Below are 9,628 nucleotides of genomic sequence, written 5' to 3' on the forward strand. Positions count from 1 at the left end.
TATTTGATGAATTTATTGGATTTCTATGATGATGTGACTAATGCGGTAGACAGAGGGGAACCAGTGGATGTGGTGTTTCTCGATTTTCAGAGGGCGTTTGATAAGGTGCCACACAAAAGGTTGCTTCAGAAGGTTAGGGTGCATGGAGTTGGGGGTAATGTGTTAGCGTGGATAGAGGACTGGTTGTCTAATAGGACGCAGAGAGTTAGTATCAATGGGTGCTATTCTGATTGGCGGTTGGTGTCTAGTGGAGTGCCGCAGGGATCGGTGCTGGGGCCTCAGCTATTTACCATTTATATAGATGATCTGGAGGAGAGGGCTGAGTGTAGGGTGACAAAATTTGCTGATGACACAAAGATGAGTGGAAAAGCAAATTGTGCGGAGGCTGTGGAAAGTCTGCAGAGGGATCTGGATAGGCTAAGCGAGTGGGCGAGGACCTGGCAGATGGAGTACAATGTTAGCAAGTGTGAGGTTATCCACTTTGGCAGAAATAATAGTAGGACGGATTACTATTTAAAGGGCAAAAAGCTGCAGCATGCTACGGTGCAGAGGGACCTGGGGGTCCTTGTGCATGAGTCGCAAAAACCCAGTCTGCAGGTGCAGCAGGTGATCAATAAGGTGAATGGAATGTTGGCCTTTATAGCGAGGGGGATAGAATATAAAAGCAGGGAGGTCTTGCTGCAGCTGTACAGGGCACTGGTGAGGCCGCAGCTGGGGTACAGTGTGCCGTTTTGGTCACCGCACTTGCGCAAGGATATTTTGGCCTTGAAGGGAGTGCAAAGGAGGTTCACTAGGCTGATACTGGAGATGAGGGGATTGGACTATGAAGAGAGACTAAATAGACTGGGTCTGTACTCGGAGTTTAGAAGGATGAGGGGGGATCTTATAGGGACGTATAAGATAATGAAAGGGTTGGATAGAGTAGGGGTAGAGAGATTCTTCCCGCTCAGAAAGGACAGCAGGACTAGAGGGCACAGCCTCAAGATAAGCGGGGGGCAGTTTAGAATGGAGTTGAGGAGGAACTTCTTCACTCAAAGGGTGGTGAATCTCTGGAATTCTCTGCCTGTTGAAGTGGTGGAGGCTACCTTGCTAAATATATTTAAGTCACAGGTAGATAGGTTTTTGACAGACAAGGGAATTAAGGGTTATGGGGAGAAAGCGGGAAAGTGGAACTGAGCCACTTCAGATCAGCCATGATCTTATTGAATGGCGGGGCAGGCTCGAAGGGCTAGATGGCCTACTCCTGCTCCTATTTCTTATGTTCTTATGTTCTTACTTGCATGCCAAACAGTGTAAGCAACAAGCAATAGACAGAGCTAAGCAATCCAACAAGCAATGAATCGGAATGAAGGCTCTGCAATACTGTCACATTTACTTGTGAATCACGAACAATTAAACAACTCATTGGAGGAGGAGGATCCACAAATACTCCTTACCTCAATATCAGTGCACCAGTGCTGGAGCATTTGCAACAATCTTCAGTCTAGTTCCAGCTTAAAGGATTGGCCTCCTCCTGAAGTCCTCAGCATTACAGATGCCAGTCCTCAGCCAATTCATCTGACACCATGTGATATTAAGAAATATCTGAAAGCACTGGATACTGCAAAAGTGATGGGCCTGACAATATTCTAGCAATAGTACTGAAGGCTTTTGTTCCATAGCTTGCCGCACTCCTAGCCAAACTGTTGCAGTACAATCACAGCACTGGCATCGAGCTGACAATGTGGAAAATTGCCCAGGTATGCCCTGTACACAAAGCAAAATAAATCCAACCCAGAAGTTACCACCCCATCAGTCTATTCTCGATCATCAGTAAAGTGGTGGAAGGGGTAATTAACAGTGCTATCAAGAGGCACTTGTTCAGTAATATGAATATACAAAAAACTGATGCTCAGTTTGGGTTCCACCAGAATCATTCAGCTCATGACCTCACTACAGCCTTGGTTCAAACATGGACAAAAGAACTGAAATCAAGAGGTCAGGTAAAAGTGTCCAGCATTGAGCCTTCCATGGGATTAAGAATCCCAGGAGCAGAAATCTGCCTCCCAAGCAGAGGCTGAAAGATCTCCTTTTCCATCAATGCCATTTGGTGCAGAATGCTGGTTAGATTTCACTCATATCTCAGGGTGAACACTTAATATTCAGGAGACAGACTGCTCTGCTCTTAGCTCTTTTGGAGACTCATGATCATCTGACTACTGATGTTAGAAAATTCATTAACACTATCATGGGCTCATCAAATACCTTTTTGTTCTGCAATTAGCAGTGGCGTTAACTGCCCATTTAAGGGTCTCAATTAAAGTGCGGTTGGGACGTGCATGAGCCTGCCTGCCCTGGACTTAATCGGACAGAATCGGGAAAGCAGTGGAGTGTCCACCCATAACTGCCCACCTGATTAAATATCCCTGACTTCAAAATTGCTGCCATCCATCCATCCACTGAAGAATTGTTTGGGATAGTTTTACTACCCTTAACTAACTAGGCATTATGGTGAAGCCTCTTGTTTTGATTTGAATAGATTTATTGCCACATTTATTAAGATTCAGTGAAAAACATTGTTTCTTGCACTCTGTGCAGATAAAGCATACTGTTCGTGGAGAACATAGGCGAGAAGAAAACGAGAGGGTACCAAATATGTTACAGTCATAGCTCGGGTGCAGAGAAAATCAGTTTAATGTATGAAAGAACAGTTCAAAAATCTGATGGCAGCAGGGAAGAAACTGTTCTTGAGTCTGTTGGTATGTGATCTCAGGCTTTTGTATATTTTTCCCAGTGGAAGAAGGTGGAAGAGAGAATGTTCAGGATGCGTGTGATCCTTGATTATGCCGACTGCCTTTCTGAGGCAGCAGGAAGTGTAGACAGAGTTGATGGGAGGCTGGTTTGTGTGATGGATTGGGCTACATTCATGACCTTTTGTAGGTTCTTGCAGTCTTGGCCAGAGCAGGAACCAAACCAAACTATGATGCATCTAGAAATTTCTCCCTGTAATCCATTTCTCCCTGTAATCCATTCGATTACAGCGGCCTCAATTTAAGGAATTGGAAACAGATTGAGCAGGTGAGACATTAAATTTATCTACCACTTTTTTTCCACAACTCAGTTGAGGCCAGGAGCGTATCCCACATCGAGCTGGGCTCCACTTTAGAGCAGACATACTCTTTGCACATTCCAGGAGGCAGAGTAACATTGTGAAGAAACCATGGCTAGGGTTTGATTGGCAGGATAAGTCCCGGTATTGAGAAAGCACTGGGATCGCAATGGCAATCCACCCCGTGGTGACCTTTTCATTGGCCATCGCTGGACCTGTGATTCAATTAAGGACGACCAGAGATGCAACAGCTCGGCAGCCTTTACAGCACAACTGAGAAGGATGGTCGGTGCTGAGGCTGCTAGAGGAATCAGTATTTAGAACGTAGAACATAGAACAGTACCACACAGTACAGGCCCTTCAGCCCTCGATGTGGCGCCGAGCTATGTCCAAAGCCAAGATCAAGCTATCCCACTCCCTATCATTCTGGAGTGCTCCATGTGCCTATCCAATAACCGCTTGAAAGTTCCTAAAGTGTCCAACTCCACTATCACAGCAGGCCGTGCATTCCACATCCCAACTACTCTCTGAGTGAAGAACCTACCTCGGACATCCCTCCTATATCTCCCACCATGAACCTTATAGTTATGCCCCCTAGTAACAGCTACATCCACCTGAGGAAATAGTCTCTGCATGACCACTCTATCAATCCCCCTCATCATCTTATAAACCTCTGTTAAGTCACCTCTCATCTTCCTTCGATCCAAAGAGAAAAGCCCCAGCTCCCTCAACCTTTCCTCATAAGACCTACCCTCCAAACCAGGCAGTAGCTTGGTAAATCTCCTCTGCACTCTCTCCAATGCTTCCACATTCTTCTTATCATGAGGTGACTAGAACTGCATACAATATTCCAAATGTGGTCTCACCAGTGTCTGGTATAGTTGCGGCATAACACCACAGCTCTTAAACTCAAACTCCCTGTTAACAAACACTAACACACTATAACCCTTCTTCACGGCTCTATCCAATTGAGTGGCAACCTTCAGAGATCTGTGGATATGAACCCTAAGATCTCTCTGCTCCTCCACATTCTTCAGGACCGTGCTGTTGACCCTGTAATCCACATTCAAATTTGTCCTACCAAAATCACCTTGCACTTGTCAGGGTTAAATTCCATCTGCCACTTTTCAGCCCAGCTCTGCATCCTGTCAAAGTCTCTTTGCAGCCTGCAAGAGCCCTCCACCTAGTTCCATCCTAGTATTTCTGCTTCCATTTTGAGGCACCTTCACAAGAAGGAATAAAAATCACTTTCCTGGTAAATAGATTGTAACCTCTCTAGTGGCAGAGCTGGGACCACAAGAACAACCACTGTAGAGCAGACCATTATCACTAGAGTCCCCTCCTCAGATGTGAAGCCTCTGGCTGTGATGGCTCCCCCATCCCCATTCCCCCTCAGTCTGGGAATGCATTGAGGGATGCTTTTGAATGGAGGGCTGTGACAAGTGGTATTCCTCAGGGATCAGTGCTGGGAACTTTGCTGTTTGTGATATATATATATATAAATAATTTGGAGGAAAATGTAACTGGTTTGATTAGTAAGTTTGCAGACAACACAAAGGACCCATCGGAGAATACACCAGGACTTAGATTGGTTGGAGACTTGGGCGGAGAGATAGCTGATGGACAAATGCATTTTGGAAGGTCTAATACAGCTAGGGAATATACGGTAAATGGCAGAACCCTTAAGAATATTGATAGAAAGAGAGATCAGGGTGAACAGGCACACAGGTCACTGAAAGTGGCAATGCAGGTGGAGAAGGTTGTCAGGGTGGCATACGGCAAGCTTGCCTTCATAGACCGGGGTATTGAGTTTAAAAATTGACACACACTACCAAAAGGATGTGGAGACTTTGGAGAGGGTGCAGAAAAGATTTACCAGGATGTTGCATAATATGGAGAGTTGCCTGCTATGAGGAGAGATTGGAGAAACTTGCTTTGTTCTCACTGGAATGACAGAGGTTGAGGGGTGACCTGATAGAAGTCTACAAGATTGAGAGGCATGGACAGAGTGGATAGTCAGAAGCTTCTTCCCAGGGTGGAAGAGTCGATTACTAGGGGGCACTGGTTAAGGTGCGAGGGGCAAAGTTTAAAGAAAATATACAAGGCATGTTTTTTACACAGAGGATGGTGGGTGCCTAGAACTCGCTGCTGGAGGAAGTAGCGGAAGCAGATATGATATGACATTTGAGGAGCATCTTGACAGGTACACAAATAGGATGGGAATAGAGGGATGTGGTCCCCACAAGGGTAGGGGGGTTTTTGTTCAGTTGGGCAGCATGATCTGTGGAGGCTTGGAGGGCTGAATGGCCTGTTCCTGTGCTGTAATTTTCTTTGTTCTTTGTTCAACCTGTGACCTTTTCACGGGCATGGCTCTCTCTACAGCCAGCACAATGCAACTCTGTGCAATAACCCCTGGCCAATCCACCAAACCTGTGTAATTTGGACTATGGGAGGAAACCCACGCTGACATGAAGAGAATGTGCAAACTCCACACAGACATTCAGCCAGGGCTAGAATCAAATCTGGGTTCCTGGTACTGTGAAGGAGCAGTGTTAACCACTGTGCCACCGTGCCACCCTCAATCACTTACCCTTTGACAATTCTGATTCATTCTAACCTGCTTATATTGCACCTCGCCCATCCACACCTTCCAATTAGGCCAGCTACATACATCTCTTGCTGCCACCAGGTGGCCTCAGCTATTCAGTTATGGGAGGCACACCACCAAATACACTGAGACACAGTCATTGAAATTGTGCCCCCTCTCTTAAAGGAGAGGGTGACCCACAACAGTTGGGAGAGGCAGATGAAGGATGGGAGACCACCAAGGATCAATTTTCTCAACACATCTGAATGGGTGATCTTAATGATTAGGGAATCGGTGCAATGGAGCCAGTAACACCTGACACTGAGGGAACTCCTAGATGAAGGTAGATTGCTGCCTTATATACGCTCTTCACTAATGACTCACCCTGGAAGACACCATCAAATGGAAAATGTTGATGGAGCAACTGTGGACCCCCTGCTTGAGAGTATCTTCCAAGACCATCTACAATCGCCCCTAATGAAAGTCAGTTTCTGCTAGAAATAATCCAAGAAAATTGCAAAAATGATACTTCTTGTCCCAGTACAAATTGTTTAACAGGGTTTTGTCAGAACTTGTTCCAGAAAGGATCACCCTAAGGTTGAGCATCAACATTTTTACAGAATATTTAGCTGCCTATGCATTGTCTTTGAAGGAAATAAAACTTAACCTCTTTCAAAACAAGCATCTGAACTAATCCTGACCAAAAGACCATATTTGTGGTCCATGCATAAGCATTCCACATACCCAGTGGCTGAACCTCCCTCACTCATCAGCTAGAGTCTGACCAGGCCACTATGGGTGTAAGTTATCCCTGGGATACTAATCAGACAGATCATTTCCTGAGGAATGTTGGGTTAGAGAGCCAGGATGGATTTTGATTCCCAATCAGAATGGGTGTGCCATTGATTGGGAAGATAAACAATGAGAATAGTCCACTATTTGCATCACCTCAGGGTGTTTCCTGTGATCTGATGTAGACCCTGGAAAGACTGACAATCTGGAAGAGTTCAAAAGCATCAGGATTTCAGGAAGCATTTCTTAATATGTATAGTGGGAGATTGGCACATGTTCACTAGCCCTCTCTGCAGTCTGATGCTTGGGTATGCCTTTAACAGCTTTCCTTAGAGTTGTTCTGATAATTATGCAGCTTGCCAGGTGAGTTTTGATTTTTACAGTTCATAGTCTCATGATATTTTCATCATATGAATCACTGTGTGGATTGCACAGAAAACTGTGCATTTACCTGATTATGTTCAAAAAGGCCACCCAGAGAGTGGTACATATATAAAATGAGTTGGCAGAGAAAGTAGTTAAGGCAGGCACATTTAAAAAGCATTTGGATAAGTACATGGATGGGAAAGGATTAGAGGGATATGTGCCAAACGCAGGAAATTGGGACTAGCTGGGAAAGCACCGTAGGTAGCATGGACTGGTTGGGCCAGAGGGCCTGTTTCTGTGTTGTATTGCTCAATGATCCTATGGGCAGGATTTTCCAGCAGCTTGCCCAAGAAGTGGAAAATCCCAATGATATTAGCATGGTCCAACCTGCCCCATCACCACCCACTGCCCATCTCCACCGCCATCCCCCACCCCCCCCAACCTCACCCCGCTGCTCGCTCTGATTCCTGTGGTGGGTAGGACAAGAAAATTCTCCCCATGACTCTATGTGGGGTGTGATGCAGGGGAAGCCAACACTGCCGCAACAGATGATTTAAACTGGACACTTTAACAGGATTTCTAAGACATATTGGTTTATTGAAGAATAGGAATAGCAGCTCACCATTCCTGGTTACAGAATTTTCAGACAGGACAGGGTTTAAAAAAAACCAGGGCAAATTATTGGAATAAATTCTGAGGGCTAGCATACATTGAGGGGGAGATGAGGGGGTTGGACTATGAAGAGAGGCTGAATAGACTGGGTCTGTACTCGTTGGAGTTTAGAAGGATGAGGGGGGATCTTATAGAGACGTATAAGTTAATGAAGGGGATGGAGAGGGTGGAGGTAGAGAGATTCTTCCTGCTCAGAAAGGACAGCAGGACTAGAGGACACAGCCTCAAGAAAAGGGGGGGCAGTTTAGAACGGAGTTGAGGAGGAACTTCTTCACTCAAAGGGTGGTGAATCTCTGGAATTCTCTGCCCGTTGATGTGGTGGAGGCTACCTCGCTAAATATACTTAAGTCACGGGTAGATAGGTTTTTGGTAGGCAAGGGAATTAGGGTTATGGGGAGGAAGCGGGAAAGTGGAACTGAGCCACTTCAGATCAGCCATGATCTTATTGAATGGCGGGGCAGGCTCGAAGGGCCAGATGGCCTACTCCTGCTCCTATTTCTTATGTTCTTACTTTCTAGGTGCATTGACCCAAACAGGCACCTGACTGTGGTGATTCAAGGAATTTCACAGTAACTGTATTGCAGTGTTAATGTAAACCTCACTTGTGACTATAAATAAACTCTAATTAATCCCTCAGGGAAGTGCAGTCTTCAAAGACTGAAACAGCATTGAAGTCTAAGTGAAAGCTAGTAGGTGTGTAAGCGCTTTTGAGTGGCAATTGATACATCAGGTTATTGTCTCGTTATATTTCTCCTCATCACAGAAATGGCAACACTATCAGGAAACCCAACCCCCTGCTCAAAACTGAACTGTGCATAAAGTTAACAAAACATAATAGCAACGTACCTGACAGAAACAACTGAAGTACCAAACAGACACTGAGGCAAAGTAGAACCAGTCTCATATTCCTGCAAACAAAATGGTCTTCACAGTCCACCTCAATCAGTACACCTTACTGGTGCTCATTATTTCAATTGTAAAGTACTGGTAATATTTAGGATGGGTTTGGAGTCAAGTTGGAAGCAACTGGGATATTTTTAACCCTATAGAGTGGGTGAAAGATTAAAAATAAATAAATCGATCCTCCACACCAATCCTTTATTTGATGTTTAAATGTTTGGAGTCACAGGCAAAGCACATGTTCTCAGGGGGTGGTTCTGTCCTCCATTTTTCATAGAAGTCACTTCATTTTAACATCATTTTTATTTTTAGCACCTCCAGGAAGGCATGACTGGGACTGACCCATCAGCTAAGTGCCAATTTTCAGCAATGTTTGTGGATCAGCAGCAGTGACTGACTGGTTAAGGCTCCCCTCTCATTACCAGATCCCTTACGGCAGCAGCAGCCACAGGCCTACACACATGAGAGTCAAGTGGCCTTCAACCTAGCTGGTTGAGAAACAATGCAAGTTGTTTGGTTAAATTTAGCAGGATCTCAGTCATTAAATTTCCCTGCACTGACACCAGTATCCTTTCTGTTATTTTTGCAATCAATGAGTCTAAAGGGTTAGCTATGTCACTGTGATCTCATTCAATTGCAGCAGGAGAGATTCTCTGAGGCATTAAAACTGATTGGCAATTTTCTGATCACAAAATTCTAGAGTAATCTTAAACTGGCAATTCCAAGATTACTCGGTATAAATCAGAATAAAATTGAGGTGATTAATTGAGTTAGTGTCTTTATATGTCCTGTTTGTGAATAGAAGTCCCACTCACCTGATGAAGAGGCAGCACTCTGAAAGCTAGTGGCTTGTGCTACCAAATAAACCTGTTGGAATTTAACCTGGTGTTGCGAGACTACTTACCATATATGACTCCAGAGCCACAACAATGCACGTAATTCTCAACTGCCCTTCAATAAATGCTGGCCAGCATTTATTGCTCATGTCCTACAAATGAATAAAAAAATTGTGTGTATTGCCAAAATAGTGAAAAGGTAGATGATTGTTCTCCCTCTTGATGCATTAACTCACTGACTCTTTAAAACAAAAAATAAATCAAGAGAATAAATTTTGTGTGATGGCAATTGCATTCATATTTCAAGCAGTTTATAAGTTCCCTAGCATTGGAAAGTATTGATGAAGTTAGTCTTTATGAAGTAAATATGAAGTAATAATATTTTTA

Source organism: Carcharhinus amblyrhynchos, chromosome 7 (assembly GCF_965287045.1).
Source record: "Carcharhinus amblyrhynchos chromosome 7, sCarAmb.v2.hapA, whole genome shotgun sequence".
Taxonomy (NCBI): domain Eukaryota; kingdom Metazoa; phylum Chordata; class Chondrichthyes; order Carcharhiniformes; family Carcharhinidae; genus Carcharhinus; species Carcharhinus amblyrhynchos.